An 18050-nucleotide genomic window follows, 5' to 3' on the forward strand; every position below is an offset into this window, starting at 1 on the left:
GAAGGAAGGAAGGAAGGAAGGAAGGAAGGAAGGAAGGAAGGAAGGAAGGAAGGAAGGAAGGAAGGAAGGAAGGAAGGAAGGGAGAAAGAGAGAGAGAGAGAAGTGCATTAAAATTTAAGTAAATTCAAAGAACTTGAAACAGAGTAGACAAAAGAATGGAAGAGAGACATGGAAATATTATAGTGGTAAAATAATATAAGGAAACCTACAGTCAGAAGCAAAGAAACAGACTTTTTAAAGGATAGACACAATGCAAAAGCAACAGAAAAGAATTAGAGAAAGAACAAAAAGCTTAAAAAGTATAGCTTTAAATGTGAATAGCAATTTAAATGAGTTGGTTTGAATGTTCTGACCTCTAAGCCTTCCCTTAGCCCCTGAATTGAATTTAGTCATTCTTAATTTATTCTTTATTCATAACTAGCTTACTGGATTAGACTCTAGAGACAAGAAAAAAAGATTAATACTACCCAGGCACAAAGAAGTAACCACCTACTAGACAAACCAAATCAACAATCACCTGGATGTTTATCATAGGAGTCTCAAAGAACTTTCTACTCAGTGAGAATTTTCACATCCTATATATCAGTTTAAACTTTCTTCAGACTCTTTCTTCTAAAAATTAATTTATATTTTTTGCTTTCCCCTTTCTCCCTTTGTATCTGGGCCAATTTTTCCAGATTAAAAAAAATCCAGGACATATTTACAACTGAGATATTTTCTATTTCTTTCATTATTCAAAACTGACATATGGCCTTAGACTCAAACAGGAGCCTAGCCCAGGCATCTGGTGTTTCCATTGGTAGGTATTTGGGGAAACAATGCTTGTTTGATATCCATATTGCCCTCTCTAACATGGCCTCTCTAAGAATTGGAGAACTCATTAACTGTACTGCTAATGAGATTTCTGCTCTTTCCCTTGTTTTCCTATTTTTTATTCATAGGCACTCCTCATAACAGGGGAGGTTTCAATCTCAAGTCTGCCCCATATACAGCCCATGTGGCCTGTGGCCAGAGAGAACTACAATGAAGCCAGAATTAGGCTGGGCTTCTTGAGTCAGTAAATCTTCCAAAGATGTAATAATGCTCTGGCAAGAGAGAGAAGATCTGCTTACAGTTATAAGTCCCATATGTCTAAGCCTGGTGGCACCCTGAGAAGGCATCCAGCTTGGATGGATAATTGGGAAAGGAGGGTAGGATGGTGGGGTAGATGGCTGGATTTGGGCTAATAAAGGGAATGGGGGAATAAGACTTCTTTCTGTCTTTTTTCATTGCTTTTACTCATTCGTTAGGTAGGAAATTAGTTAAATTCAGCATTTCTGCAATGACACTTTGGAGCTGGTTCCTGCCCAGGTGCGGAAGTGAGCTAATTGCATCTATTGGACTTATAGGGCCTCAGAGCTTATAAAGTAGTGGGAAGTTGAGAACATACATGTGTAGGAGGGATGCATCAGAACAAAGATTTAGGATTTTGCTGCTCAAGGAGCATCTTCTCTGATGAGGGAACTGAGTGATCAAGCAATGACCATTTATTGACATCTTACTATATCTGGCATTCTGCTATGCATTATTCAGAATATAGAAAAGGCAAAAGATAATCTCATAGACTCAAAAGAAAGTCAGAATTGGAAGAGATCTTAGGGATCACCTTCAATGTCTTTATCTTCAATTCAGTTTAGTAGTTATTCATTACACAAATAACTAAAACAAAAGTATGTTCAAAGTCACACAAAATATTTTTGTGAGGGAAAAAGTATTAACGATTGAAGGTTTTAGGAAAGAGCTCAAGGAGGAAGTGGCACTTGATATGAGCCTTATAGAAAACTGGAGGTCCTGAGAGGTAGATATAAAGAGTGAAGGCATTCTGGGGACTGGGTATGGGCTAGACCAGGGGTCGGCAACCTTTTTGGCCGTGAGAGCCATCAACGCCATATTTTTTAAAATGTAATTTCGTGAGAGCCATACAGTGCCCACAGTGCCGCTCCTGTAACAGCACCTGGAAAAAAATTGACTTTATGGCTCCTGCAGAAAGAGCCATATCTGGCCCTCAAAAGAGCCAGATATGGCTTGAGAACTTTACATTGCTGACCCCTGGGCTAGACAAAGGCACAGAGAAGGATAAGGGAAGGTCATGAACAAAGAACAGTACTTGGTCAGTTTGGCTAGAATAGAAAATATATGAGGAGTCAGACAGTCTTAGATTCAAATTTGACCTCAGATACTATCTAGCTGTGTGATCCTAGACAAGTCACTTAACCCCAATTGCCCAGTGCTTTCCACTCTCTTGCCCTGGACTGATAGTGTCAATTCTAAGATAGGTGTTAGGGTTGAAAAAAGAAGAAAGAAAGTATGTGAGGTTTGGAGAGGTAGACTAGAATCCAATTATGAGGGGCTTCAAATGTCAAACAGAAGATTTATATTTGATCCTTGAGGTAATAGGGAGTCACTTGAGCTTTTGAATAAAGGAGTGACATGGTCAGACCCACGCTTTAGGAATACCTAATAAGCACTTGTGAAAGTAGATTCAAGAAGAAAATTAAAGCAAAAATCAATTTTATAGTGATGAAACTGAGATCCAGAGCACTAGATGATTTGCATAGTTGTACAAAGTTAGTGGCAAGCAAAATCATGGGTGAATGTTATTGAAAATAGGTGCTAAGGAATTAGAGGGGAAAAGTGCTAAAAAAGAAAAAGAAAAAGGCTAAAATAGTATTTGTCCCATCATTTTCAGTCCCACCTAACCCTTTATGGCCCATTGGGATTTTCTTGGTAAAGACACTTTTGTCATTTCCTTCTCTGGCTCATTTTATGAATGAGGAACTGAGGCAATTGAGGTTAAGTGACTTGCCCAGGGCCACATGGTAAGTGTCTGAAGCCAGATTTGAACTCCTAGAGATGTCTTCCTGATTCCAAACCCAGTGCTCTATCCATTGTACCACCTAGCAAAATGGAGGAGAAGGCTTTATTATAGAGAAGACGAGTTTTAAATTGGATGTTTAAAAAAAATATTCAATAATAGGTGCATAAGCCATCATATGAATAATATTAAATTCCAAAGGACCTTAAGGTATATTCCAACCCCTTGATTTTGCAGAATGTAGTCAGAAAAGGTAAAAGCACTCTCGATAGTGGATTAGACTGAGCAAAGGTGAGATTCCTATTGGGGAACTTCAGGTACTCACACAGAATGAAACTGAGTCTATCACAGAAATGATATTAATAAGAGTTTTTTAGGAATGAAGGCCGACTCATGGTATAGTGGAAAGAGCTCTGGAGTTAGCACCTGGGTTCAAATCATAGCTCTGATTCTTGCTACCTGTGTGGCCTTGGACAGTTTACTTAACTTCCTTTGGCCTCAGTTTCCTCTTCTGTAAAATAAGGAAGTTGAACTCAATGACCATTGAGATAGCTTCATTCTCTAAATCCATGATCCTCCTGACTCTGGAGCTGGGATATGATTCTGAATGGAGATCTGCCTACCTTCATCCTCAGTCCTGCCAAAAGTTATAGGACCACAGATTTAGAGGCAGAATGATCATTACAGATGATCTAATCCAACCCCATTTTACAGATGAGGAAGCTGAGGCCTGCTGAGATGAAATGATTTTTCTAAAGTTTACTTAATAAATATGAGAGGTGGGATCTGGACCCAGGCCCTTGAACTCCAAAGCCTAGAAGGTGGAATCATTTTGTGACTCCATTACCCTAGATCTCAGACACACTTTAGAGAGAAGCTGTTTCTCCTGGTGCTTTGGTAAAATGGTAAGATATGAGGGGAGGGGAGCAAATTCCAAGTGCATGCCCTCTGTTGTTTGGAAACCCTTGTTTACATCATGTTTTTGTTTCCTTATTCCTAGAGACCTCTGAATATAAACAGAAACCCTTTTTGATAATCATCTCCTTCTGTTTTAAGCTCCAAGAAGCCTGTGGCCCTGGGTAAAGGGCTAGGGAGAGGTGGATCACAACTGAGGTTGCATTGTTCCTCTTTTCTCTACAATCACTTCTTCTACAATCATCAACTTCTAATGGCAAACAAAAGCTGTATTTTACCCTTTGGGACAGTTAGGTTTTGCAGTGGATAGCATTCCAGGCCTGGAGTCAGGAAGACCTGAGTTCAAATTTGTCTCAGAGACTTATTAGCTGTGTGACTCTGGACAAGTCACTGAACTCTGTTTGCCTCAGTTTCCTCATCTCTAAAATGAACTTGAGAAGGGATGGGAAACTCATTTCAGTATCTTTGCCAAGAAAACTCCAAATGGGATCCCGAAGAATCAGACATAAATGAAACAACTGAACAAAAGCCTTACCTTTTTTTCACACATACACAGGCACACTCTCCCAAAAGATAAACAATTTTTTTTCCTTCTTCTAGATCAGATTCCTCATTATCTCAGAAAGGGGGGAGGGGAGAGAGGAAGGAAGGAAGGAGGGAGGGTGAGAAGGAGGGAGACTATTTGGAACTCAAAAAATTTTTTTAAAAACTTTTAAAAACTCAAAAAACATTTTTAAAATGTTAAAAATTGTTTTTACATGTAATTGGGGAAAATAAAATATTATCAAAAGTATATTATGATCCAGGACAATTCTGAGGAACTAAAAGAATGCTATCTGCCTCTAGAGGAAGAACTTTTGGAATAGAAATGCAGATGAAAACATATGATTTATCACTTGTTTATTTGGGTATATGATTTTGGGTTTTGGTTTTATACGATTATTCACTTACAAAAATGAATAATATGGAAATATGTTTTCTGTGAAAATACATGTATACCCCAGATTGAATTCCTTGTCAGCTCTGGGAGGGAAGAAAAGAGGGAGACAACACAAATCATGTAACTTTGAGAAACTTATGAGGAAATTTGTTATTAAAATAAAATAAAGATAAAACCAAAAAGTATATATAAATTCTCTATTTGACATTCAAAGTTCTTCAAAACATCCTTCCCCATGCTTTTCCTTCCTCGCCCTCCTTTTGGCTTCCCTGGCTTCCTTTAAGTCCACCTTCTACAGGAAACCTTTCTTAATCTCCCATAATTCTAGTGCCTTCCTTCTGTTGATTATTTCAAATTGATCCTTCATATATATTGTTTGTATATATTTACTTGCATATTGTATGCCATGTTAGATTGGGAGCCCGTGGGAGCTCGTGGGGAACAGGGCTTGTTTTTTGCCCTTTCATGCATTGCATAGCATAGCGCCTGGCACAAAGTAGGCACTGAATATTTATTAACCGATTGATTGGTACACTTGAAGATCAATATCACAACTTCTCTCAAGTTTTCTTATTACTTTAAAAAAAATTAATTAATTAGTACATTACATTAATATTCCCAGGTAACTAAACTCCTTCTCCTCTCCCCATTAGAGAAAGAATCATTTAACAAACAGATATCGTATATATAAAACTGTGTCTTGCTTATTTCTATTTATCAATTTGTTCTCTGGGGGTGAACATACACAAGTCATTCCTTAAGCACTATTTTGTTGCTGTATATAATGCTGTCTTGGTTCTGCTCATTTCATTCTTCATAATTTCATGTAGATCTTTCCATGTATTTGTTTTAAAATTAACCTGCTTGTAATTTCTTTCTGCACAGTACTATTCCATGACAATCATATGCCATAACTTGTTTAGCCATTCTTCACTTACTAGGCATTCCCTCAAATTCTAGTTCTTTGCCACCACAAAGGAAGCTGCTATAAAGATTTTAGAGCATATAGATTCTCTTGTTCTTTTCCTCTGATCACCCTAGGAAACAAACTTAACAATTGGATCAAAAGATATACATAGTTTTATCATTCTTTGAGCATATTTCCAGATTGCCCTCCAAAATGGTTGGATCAGTTCACAATTCCACCAACTGTGTATGTGTCCCCAGATTTTCACATCCCCTCCAACATTTTTGGGTTTTCCCTTTTATCATTTTAGTCAATCTGATAGATGTGAGATGATATCTCAGAGTTGTTTTGATTTGCATTTCTCTACTCAATAATGACTTTGATCATTTTCATAGTCATATATAGCTTTGATTTCTTTATCCAAAAACTATCTGTTCATATCTCTTGATCCTTTATCATCTGAAAATGACTAATATTCTTATAAATTTGACAAAATTATCTATGTATCTTAGATATGAGAGATCTCTATCTGAGAAACTGTCAATAAATTCTTCTTTCCCAACTTACTACTTTCCTTCTAATGTTGGCTAAGTTTGTTTTATTGGCACTTTTTAATGTATTTGAATTTTTCCACTTTACATCTCATAGTTTTCTTTCTCTTGTTTATTTATAAATTCTTTTCCTATACAAAAATCTGATACATACTACACATTCTTATTTCTTTGGAGAGACCCTTGTATCGTATGATTTTGAGACTTTTCACAATATTGTTCACTTCTTGTCACCTTCTAGCTTATTAGTATTACTGTTAAAATGTGGTGCCTAGACCTTCACAAAATATTCTAGATGTGGCCTGACCTGGGCAGATTACAATGGGGCTATCACCTCCCTCACTCTGGATATAATGCTTCATATATGCAGTCTGAGATTTCATTAACATTTTTTTTCTGACATAACACATTCTTTACTCACATTGAGTTTTCTGTCTGTGAAAGTTGGCCAGATTTTATTAGATGAATTGTTATCTAGCCACACCTCTACCACTTGGTACTTGTGAAGGTGACTTATTAAACCTAAGAATAAAACTTGACACTTACATCAATCAAATTTCATCTTCTTTTATCTGGGCCAATGTTTTAGGCTTCTGAGATCCTTGTGTGTCTTGGCACTGTCATCCAACGTGGTAGTTGTTCCTCCCATCTTGGCGTCTTCCTCAGATTTGATAACCACTCCATTTATACTTTTATTCAAGTTATTGAAAATGATTTAGAGCAACAGAAAGCCAATGATTTGCTCCTGGGATATTTCACTGGAAACTTCATTCAAATTAACAATCAGTCTACCAATGACTACTCTTTGGTCCTATCATTCAAACAGATCTTAATATATTTAATGAAATCAACTCTCCATTTTGCTAACAAGGATAGAGAGAGACTTTAATAAAAGTTTTGCAAAAATTTAGCCATGAATTCTTGAAAGAATCACCCTATCTACCCATCTAGTAAGCTCTGAAGCTTGTCATTTTTCTCATTGATAGGCAACATGGCATAGTGGATAGAGACCTAACCTCAGAGATAGAAAGACTTCTGTTCAGATCCTGCCTCTGGCTTTTTTACCATAAACAAATCATTTAATCTTTCAGTATCTTAGGCAATATCCAAGTCTATAGGTTGCAATGAAAGTGTCCTTCTGTATTTCTAGAGGAAGTTTCTCACTAAGAACTCCTTGTACTGACAAAATCAGAGAGCTAGCTAGATGGCACTGTGGAGAGCATGACAGACATAGAGTCAGAGTCACAGACTCCTCTTCCTGATTTCAAATCTGGTCTTAGACACTTACTAGCTGAGTGACCCTGGGCAAAAATTTTTTTGGCTTCCATAATACATTCAACTAATGTTGAGTTTTTTGTCCATGAAAGCTGGCCAGATTTTATTAGAGGAATTGTTATCTAGCCAAATCTCTACCACCTGGTACTTGTGAAGGAGACTTATTAAACCCATACACCCTGTTTGCCTCAGTTTCTTCACCTATAAAATAAGTTGGAGAAAGAAATGGCAAACCTTTCTAGGATCTTTGCCAAGAAAACTCCAAAAAGGAGTCATGAAGAGTTGGATGTGACTGAAATGACTGATCAACAAAGTGGAGGAAAACAAAAACATTCACCTAGTATCTCCAAAGTCTTAATGAAGATTTAAGTTATAAAAATTTCACTAATACCTTTAAGACATGTAAGGGCCAGAAATGTAAGGGGTAAAAATAAAAGGGTTGAACTAAATTTAACAGTGTGTTCTCCAGGAATTAATCAATTCCAAATAATTTTTTAGCAATTTATTTATAAAATAGAGGGAAAGAGTGAAAGTAGAGAAATGAGAAAGAGAGCAGAATAAGAACTCTAGTTTAAAGAGCTACACTATCCTTTGCTCAAGCCCTGGCTTACTCCAGCAGGGTTCCAGAAGGCCAGCTGGAAGGCCTAGGGGTCAATTAAACAAGGATTTTAGCTATGAGGCCTCTTCCCAGGCAAGGGGCCTCTTCAGAGGCTAGTACCTCCAGAACAAGCAAGGGAAGGGAGTCAGCCTTTTTCACTGATCCACGTGGTAGTTCCAAGGGAAAATAGAAAGCAGTCCAAGGTCCTCAGCCAAAGCTCCTCCAGTGTCAAGTTGAAGACAAAAGACCTCTTCACAGGAAGTTCTTGCCACTTTTAAAGACCATTCCTTTCATCACTTCCAGTGCCTTCCTCCCGCTTTACGTGGACCAATTATAGCTAATGCTTTGCTTAGGACTGCCCAGAGGGCAGTCAGACAATTCTGATTTGTCATCCACTATCACACACATGGGTCACAGACCTCCCCCACTTAAGGATAAGTATATGCTTCTGGTGATTAAATCTAAAAATGGGCAGGGGGGTGTTAATCCTATCTTCACAGACACCATGGATATATTTTTTTCAATTTTCAATTTTATTTTAAAAAATGCCTTACCTTCTGTCTTAGAATTGATATTAAGTATCAGTTTCAAGACAGAAGAGCAGAAAGGGCTTGCCAATAGAACTTAAGTGACTTGCCCAGAATCACACAACTAGAAAATATCTGAGGCCAGATTTGAAAATAGGAGCTCTTGTCTCTAGACCTAGTTCTCAATCCACTGACAGAACTAGCTACACACCCTATGCCCTTATATTTATAACTCATCTATGGATCACTGCTGTGCCTTGTCAAAATCTTAATGCTTCTAATATCTTGATTTTGTCTCTGCAGGGAATCTCTCCTCAGGTATGCAATATCCCCTTCCACCTCATAGCAAATGATTTCATTAATTGCAGTGACCACAACATTCTGAATTCATTTATTGGCCAACGGGCTAAACTAACAACTGTCTTGGGTTTTATCTACAATGTCCCATAATCCTTTTGACTCTGGAAGCTCATTCTTCCCCAGGACTTCACTAGAACTACTTTCCTTGCCCTTGAAGCCTCTCCCTATGATTGCCTACTTCCTTCCAGGACCTTTCTTTAAAAGAGGCTTAGGCCACTTGTGTCTTCATACCTCTCAGATAGAAATCTCAGACTTTATATTAGTCCTGAGATGGGTATCTCCATCTTCACCTCTACTCTCTATTCAGCATTCTTCCTCCAAGCAGCATCAGAAATTGATGTGTTCTCTTTCATCAGATCTTCAATCAGAGGCTGGATAATCACTAATTGGAGATGTAGCTGGGATGCTGTTGAGGAATAGTTTTATTTATGTAATAATCAACCTGATCTGAGATTCCTTGATTCTATAGCTTCTGTTCAAGGAGAAACCAGAGTAGAACTTTAATGGAAGTGCAATGTGAATATTTTAATATTTCCAGGATCTATACTTTTGTCAACATAGATATCCCCTCTGCCATTTTAGGTTACAACCTCTCTGCAACTTAATAGTTGGTCTTTGAAGTTTATTGTGACCAAATAATTCCTCTCTTCTCAGGCAATCTGTAGAACCAGCCTTCCCCAACTTAGCCAAGCCATTTCTCAGACAGAAATCCATTTCTAGATAAGGTAATGTCTGAATCTCAGAAATCCATGTCCATACCATATGAAAATAAAGAGCAACTTTTATTTAACACCTTATAAGACATTTTCACAACCTTCAACACATTTGAATCTTTCAACCAGACTGTGAACTTGGTAAGGAAAGCATTATTTTCCCTAGTTTACAAATGAGGAAACTAAGACCTGGAGTGGGTAAGAGTATGAATTGCCCAGGGTCATGTGGCTAGTACTCAGCTCTGGTCTTCTGCCTATAAGATGAGGATTTGTTCCACAAGATCATGAGGTATACATATTGCAGGTCTTCTGGATACCTGGCATGCCAAGTTATGAAGTAAGTGAAATTTCTCATCAGTACCTCAGCCTCCCCTTTTGGGTCCTTTCCCAGTAGAAATCCCACCTCTCCTATGCCAGGGGCTTCTAATACCCTTCATCAAATCAATCATTCCCTCTACTAAAACCTATCCTTTGGAAAGGAACTGAGAACTATAGAAAGGTGGAAAGGTAGCTTTGTAGCTGGGAGATTTGGTTTTAAATCTTTGTTTTCTTACTTACCAGGTAACCCTGGGAGGGTCACTTCATTTTTCTGAGCCTCAGTTTCTTCACCAATAAAATAGAAATAATCCCAAAGAATCAACTAAAAAGCTAGTGGAAATAATCAACAACTTTAGCTAAGTCACAGGATACAAAATAAACCCACATAAATCATCAGCATTTCTATATATTTCTAACACATCCCACAGCAAGAGTTAGAAAGAGTATTGCCATTTTAAATCACCCTCAACAAAATAAAATACTTAGGAATCTATCTGCCAAGATATACACAGGACTTATACAAACACAACTACGAAACACTTTCTACACAATTAAAACTAGATCTAAACAATTGGAAAAACGTGGCTTGCTCATGGGTAGGATGAGCTAACATAATTAAAATGACCATCCTACCCAAATCAATCTATTTATTTCGTGCTATAATTATCAAACTACAAAAAAACCCTTTTTTACTGAATTAGAAAAAAACTATAATAAAGTTCATTTGGAAGAACAAAAGATCAATAATATCAAGGAAAATAATGAAAAAAAAAAAAACCATGAAGGAAGGTGGCCTAGTAGTACCAGATCTTAAACTGTACTATAAAGCAGTGGTCATCAAAACAATATGGTACTAGGCCTAGAGACGGGAGGTCCTAGGTTCAAATCTGACCTCAGACACTTCCTAGCTGTGTGACCCTGGGCAAGTCACTTGACCCCCATTGTCTATCCTTACCACTCTTCTGCCTTGGAGCCAATACACAGTATTGACTTCAAGACAGAAGGTAAGGGTTTAAAAAAAAAAACCAACATAGTACTGGCTAAGAGACAGAAGGGAGGATCAGTGGAATAGACTTGGGTAAGTGACCTTAGCAAGACAATCTATGATAAACTCAAAGAGCCCAGCGTTTGGGACAAAAAAACCACTATTTGGCAAAAACTGCTGGGAAAATTGGAAAACAATATGGGAGAGATTAGGTTTAAATCAACATCTCATCCTACACCAAGATAAACTCAGAACAGGTGAATAACTTTAATATAAAGAGGGAAACTATAAGCAAATTAGGTGAACAAAGAATAGTATATTTGTTTTGTTGTTGTTTGTTATTGTTTTTAAGGGAAAAAATTGTGTGTGTGTGAAAGCTTTGCTAAAAGTAAGGAAAAGAAAATTTAACCAAAGATGAATCCTCCCCCCCAAAAAATGGCTATCAAAAAGCTAATGCAAATCTAGGTTTCATTAGAAAGAAATAAAAGCACCCAAAACAATAAATAGCCCCATTTCATGGTACATCAGAGTATTATATTCCATTCCAAGCCCCACATTTTAAGAGGTATGATTGTTCTTTATCACTTGTTTTTGGCTCTGCAAAGAACACTTTATCCACTGCATGGAAAATGAACCCTTTTCTATTTCAACAAAACCCCACCTTTTTATTAAAGTATGAAAGAAATTGAATTTATTGCTAGTCTGTTCTCTCCAAGTCTGGTAGTCAAACTATGATTATGTCAAGTTTGATAAGTAAAAATATATGAAAGGAGATCACTAAGATAGTGAAAAATTTGATAATTATATTTAAGGGATACTCTTTCAGCACTCCACCAGAATAGCATATTTGTCAGATCTTTGCAAAAGGAAAGATTTTAAGACAAAGCAAGAGTTAGAAAAAATTAGAAAATGTACAATAAATAATTTTGATTATATTAAATTAAAAAGGTTTTGTACAAAGAAAACCAATGCAACCAAAATTAGAAGGGAAGCAACAAATTGGGGAAAAATCTTTATAACAAAAACCTCTGACAAAGGTCTAATTACTCAAATTTATAAGGAGCTAAATCAATTGTACAAAAAAATCAAACCATTCCCCAATTGATAAATGGGTATGGGACATGAATAGGCAATTTTCAGATAAAGAAATCAAAACTATCAATAAACACATGAAAAAGTGCTCTAAATCTCTAATAATTAGAGAATTGCAAATCAAAACAACTCTGAGGTGCCACCTCACACCTAGCAGATTGGCTAAAATGACAGCAAAGAAAAATAATAAATGTTGGAGGGGGTGTGGCAAAATTGAGACATTAATGCATTGCTGGTGGAGTTGTGAATTGATCCAACCATTCTGGATGGCAATTTGGAACTATGCCCAAAGAGTACTAAAAGACTGCCTTCCCTTTGATCCAGCCATACCACTCCTGGGTTTATCCCCCAAAGAGATGATAAGGAAGACTTGTACAAAAATAATTATAGCTATGCTCTTTGTGGTGGCAAAAAACTGGAAAATGAGAGTAGGTCCTTCAATTGGGGAATGGCTGAACAAATTGTGGTATCTGTTGGTGATGGAATACTATTGTGCTCAAAGGAATAATGAACTGGAGGAATTCCATGTGAACTGGAAAGACCTCCAGGAATTGACAGAGAGTGAAAAGAGAAGAATCACAAGAGACGGATGCACTGTGGTAAAATTGAACATAATGGACTTCTCTACTAGCAACAATGCAATGATCCAGGACAACTATGAGGGACCTATGAGAAAGAATGCCATCCACATTCAGAGAAAGAACTGTGGAAGTAGAAACACAGAAGAAAAACAACTGCCTGATCACATGAGAGGATGGGAATATAACTAGGGATATTGACTCAAAATGAGTACCCTAGCACAAATATCAATAATATGGAAGGAGATCTTGATCAATGACACATGTAAAACCCAGTGGAATTGTGCATCAGCTATGTGAGGGGGCAGGAGGAGGGGAGGGATAGAACATGAATCTTATGACCATGTAAAAATGTTCTAAATTAATTAATTAAATAAAAAATTAAAATTGAATAGAAATAGAAATAGAAATGCTTGTCTCAAAGAATTTTCATGAAGAAAGGCTATTTTATGAACTCATTTCATACTAAGGGGTAAACTATTAATAGGACTCAGAATTTAAGTCTCCTCAGGGTATTTGTATCTTATTAGGAGAAGGAAGAATCTAAATGTTTTAGCACCCAGGTCCAAAAAAAAGAATTCTAATAGTGAAATTTCAAACATGAACTAACTGGGCAAGGGAGGTATTATATTATTATTTTTTAGTAAGTCATTGGTGACTGATTGGCCACGTACTTAGCCAACTGGTAAGAACAGCCCTCTATATGTGTTAGTCATTATTGTGATGTCAGGACTATGTTTGGATGTTAAGACTATGAAGTTTTCTATCACCTCCTTTTCTCTTGCTGGAGACTTTAGAAATCCTCTGGATACTTCACAGAGTTGTTGACATGTGGAACAGTATATACTTTTTCTTTGAAGTTTACATCTGGGATATGGGCCCTGTAGACAACAAAGGAAAAACCTTCTGTATAGAGTGACTGCTAAGGTCTTATGGGAAAGGGGTGCTGAGAATTTCATTTTGCAATGTTATAATTCCATTAGGCTTTGGGAAATTGCTTTTCATAGTGATCAAAACTAAAAAAATCCAATTATAAATATTTATATTAAGAAAACAGTTTACAAAAGGATAAATCCTTGACTTGGCTTTATCTTTTCATCTTATAGTGGCATATTGAATACATGAGATTCCCATCTAATCAATTTGAAAATAATTTTATCATTGAGACAAGAGGCTTGGTAAATATGAGTGGACAAAGATGGAAGTTACTAGGTGGTTCAGTAGATTGAGAACTGAACCTGGAGATTATAATGGTTAAATTGGGATTTTGACTAAGAGAGTTATAAAAAAGTTGTCACTGATTATTATCCCTTAAGTCAGGAAAACTATTAGCAGCTTTTAGCAATTTTGCTTAATTGGAATATTAGTAAAAAGAGGGAAATGTGGAAGGGAAAGAGGTAAGGAGACTGCGTAGCCTACCCTAAATGCTAATTTGGTGAAATTAAGCTTGCCCCCCCCACCCCCACAGAGTTCCAGTCTCCATGTGGGAATCCTAGTCACTCACCAGCAAGCCAGGCAGGATCCAGGCAAGGTACCAATGCAAAAAAAACCCTGATGAGCTAAGCTCACCTAGCAGCAGTGAACCCAACAAGAAAGTCCCCAACTTCAAGAAGCTCCAAAATTGAAAGTCAAAGTCCCAAAGCCAAAAACTCCAGTCAAAAGCCCCAAAGCTCCAAGTCGAAGTTGAAGTCCACAAGCCCCAAGGAACTGTTTTCCAAAGAAGTCCAAAGGAGAAGATCCAAGGAATAGAGACCCCAAGGGAGAAATCTCAAGAAGTCCTTTGGACAGGAAGTTCAAGACTTTTTATAGTCCTTTTTCCATGTCACTTCCTGTCCCTTCCCCACTTTATGAGAACCAATCACAGTCTTTTAATTTGCCTAGCACTGCTGGGGGTGGGTAGGGGAGGGATAGCGCCATCAGCAGCCCCTGGATTTGTCACCCACTCTAGCAAGTGACTTGTGAGCTCTCATACTTAGTGACTGGTAACGTACTTAAGTAAGGGTACTTAAGTTTTTGATTGATTAACTTAAAAGTCGCTCTTCACAATCCCCCCTGTGATTCTTTGGGAGACTACTCTCCCCAATGAATCATTTAACATAACCAGCTTATACCTCTAAATATCTTCTAGCTAAAGGTACATACAATTTTGCACTTTCTAAGAGGAAAGTACAATAGTTAGAGATAAGAGGGAAATAAAAGAGAGAAAGCAAAACCTATGTTTGCTTGGCATATTGACAAAAAGCCAATTGGGGGCAGTCCCCTTTGGCATGAGTTTACATTCAGAATAAATGTGTTCAACCCCCTTCAGTTCAATCAATTACTTCCCAAAGTTCATTCTGGATCTTCTGATGAAGTGTAAGTTTCTTTATGGCACTTTCTTCAAACAGTTCACTTTCTTGATGGAGGAATTAGCAAGCTTCTTTTCCTCAAATTTTTCTCAAAAAATTTTAAGTCTTGGATTTTATGAAAATTATACAAGATGGGAAGTCGTGAGTTCAAATTTGGTCTTAGACACTTCCAAGCTATGTGGCTCTAGGCAAGTTATTTAACCCCCATTGCCTAGCCCTTAACATTCTTTTGCCTTAAAACCAATACACAGTATTAATCCTAAGATAGAAAGGTGAGGGTTTAAAAAAATTTATTCAAATATAAATGGCAAAAATTGAGAGCTCAGAAGCAAGGTCAGGACTTGCTGCTGTAAAAAATACAATCAAAAGCTCCAAAAAGCTGCAGGAAATTTCCATTATCTCTTCTGGAGTAAAGAAGTGACCTTTTCCAATTTGTACTGTTGTGCTTCTCTTCAGCAAAGACTGCTCCTCCCTCCTTGGAGTGGTAATGGTAGGCATTTACAAAATGGTAGGCAATTACAGGGAATTCTGCCTCTCTAAAATGCAGATCAGTTTTTGAGTGACAGGCCCTGGTCAGATTCCCTCCCAACCTTAAGGAAGATGGTCTAAGAAAGAAATCATGTTTACTTCTGGGAAGGAAAAAGTATTTTAAAGACTATAATAATATTTGTGGCCTATAATCTTTATGAAAGTGGATTTTCTATCACCTTGGTCTTGTTCTCAGCTTTTGTCCTACTTGAACAGAGATAGATGTGTGACTTCAACTGAAAATGCTCTTTCCTAGATTTCCAGAGATCTCTTAACTGCTCAATAAGGACTTTTCCTAAACTTTGTCTTTTCTGATTTCTCTGCAGCTTTTGACCCTGTAAGTCACCCTCTTCTCCTAAATAGTCTCTCCTCTTCTGTCTTTTATATTATTTGTCTCTCCTAGTTTTTTCAAATTGTTGGGCTTTCTCATTTTCTTTGCTGAATCCTCACCTATCTCTAACTCTCTTTACATAGTTGTCCTCCATGGTTCTATCTTTATGCACTCACATTATAATTTCATCTACCCCCATTGTTGTCTCTCTTTGGATGACTCCCAGATCTATATCTAAGTCTAATCTACCTCCTGAACTCTAATCCCACATCACCAACCACTTGTTAGAAATCACCACTTGGATGTCTCATAGATGTGGTATGCAAAACGAAATTTATTTTCTTCTCCATGAAGCCTGCTTCAAACTTCCCCATTTATCTTAGGACCACCACAAAGATTCTGAACTTCACTGGATTTGAGATTAGCATGCCAATTCTACTATTTATTACCTGTGTGATCTTGGGCAGGGCAACTCCTCTGACCCTCAGTTTCCACAACTGGAAAATGAAAGGGTTTGACTAGATGATTTCTAAGGTCCCTTTCTCTAAAACTATGATTTCCCTGATTCATAATCTTAAAAGTCATCATGTACTTAAAGTAATCCATGATTCTTCCTTCTTCTGCAACCCTTTTTATGTAATAATTGTTAAGTCTTTTTGATTCTACTTCCACGATATCTCTTATAAATATCTTCTTTTCATTCACACTACCACTACCTTAGTGAATTTCTGGGATGTGCTGGAGCCAGTTTTGATCCTCCTTTCTAAGAATCTGATTATTAAATTTTCAGTGTATTACATCTTGGAAATTGACAAACTACATATCAGGGCTTGATTGATTTCTAGACTTAAGAAAGTGATAGAGAAAATATTAGTATATTAGATTAAACTTAAAAATGTGTCATGCTTACATTTCATTTTGGAGAAGCTATTGTTAAACATTTAGCAGAACACCTCTGGGTCATTCTCTCATCAACTCTTGCCCAGATTTGGAATAGTCCTTAACTGGTCTCTTCTCTTTAATCTCTTCCCTCTCCAATCCATTTACCATGGTTTAGACATTTTTCAATCGTGTCCAGTTCTTCATGACCCCATTTGGGTTTTCTTGGCAAAAATACTAGAATCATTTCCTATTTTTTTTTTCTCCAGCTCATTTTATAGATGAGGAAATTGAGGACAACAGGGTAAGTGACTTGCCCAGGGTCACACAGCTAGAAAGTGTTAGAGGCTGGATTTGAACAAAGAAAGATGAGTCTTCTTAACTCTAGGCCCTGCACTCTATCCACTGCACCATCTAGCTGCTGTGCAATATAATATTCCCCTTTAGGAACATTATTCTTTAGCTAAACTACATGACCTACGATTTTGCAGTTTTCTGATTGCCTCCTATCCTTTCCCATCTCCATGGATTTATCTGGCCATAAGTAAGTTATAGAGTTTTGTGAAAGAAATGGCATAAAGGATGTGATCAAGGAATAATAATAACAGTAATAACTAGTATTTACATAGTTTTCTATGTATCAGTCACTGTCCTAAACAGTTTATAATTATTATCTCATTTGATCTTCATAACAACCCTAGGAGGAAGGTGTCATTATTTTTCCCATTTTACAGATGAAGAAACTGAGGCAAACAGAGGTTAACTGACTTGATCAGGATACATAGCTAGTATCTGAGACTGGATTAGAACTCAAACCTTCCTGATTCCATGCCCAAAGTTCTATCCATTGTACCACCCAAAGGAAAGTTTCCAGCACATCGACAAGAATTGCCCAGGATAAAAAGACATGGATAGGTTATGATCTGAACCAGTGGGTAGAATGCCCTGAAAGAGTGATCATGGTGCCCAGATCCTAAACCTTGAAGTACTAATTGGTGAGACTTCACTATACTAAGCCCTGACTCAGACACATCAGATTACTTCTTGGCCCTCTCAAATATCCATGTTCTTGTGTTCCATTCTCCACCTCTGACTCTTTAATTTACTGTTATAGGAATTTTTTACTTTAATTAATTATTTTTATTTAACATTATTTATTATTAAAGAATGATTATTAATAAATCATATAATATATTACTACATACATGATGTAATTATTAAATTATACATTGTTATAAATTATATGCTATGTAAGTATTATATAAAATTTTTGTTAATATATTATAAAATAATATTTACTTAAAATGTATTTTCATGTTCTGTTACATAGGCTAAGAATAGTAGTTTAATC

This window comes from Gracilinanus agilis, chromosome 2 (genome assembly GCF_016433145.1).
Source record: "Gracilinanus agilis isolate LMUSP501 chromosome 2, AgileGrace, whole genome shotgun sequence".
Classification (NCBI taxonomy): Eukaryota; Metazoa; Chordata; class Mammalia; order Didelphimorphia; family Didelphidae; genus Gracilinanus; species Gracilinanus agilis.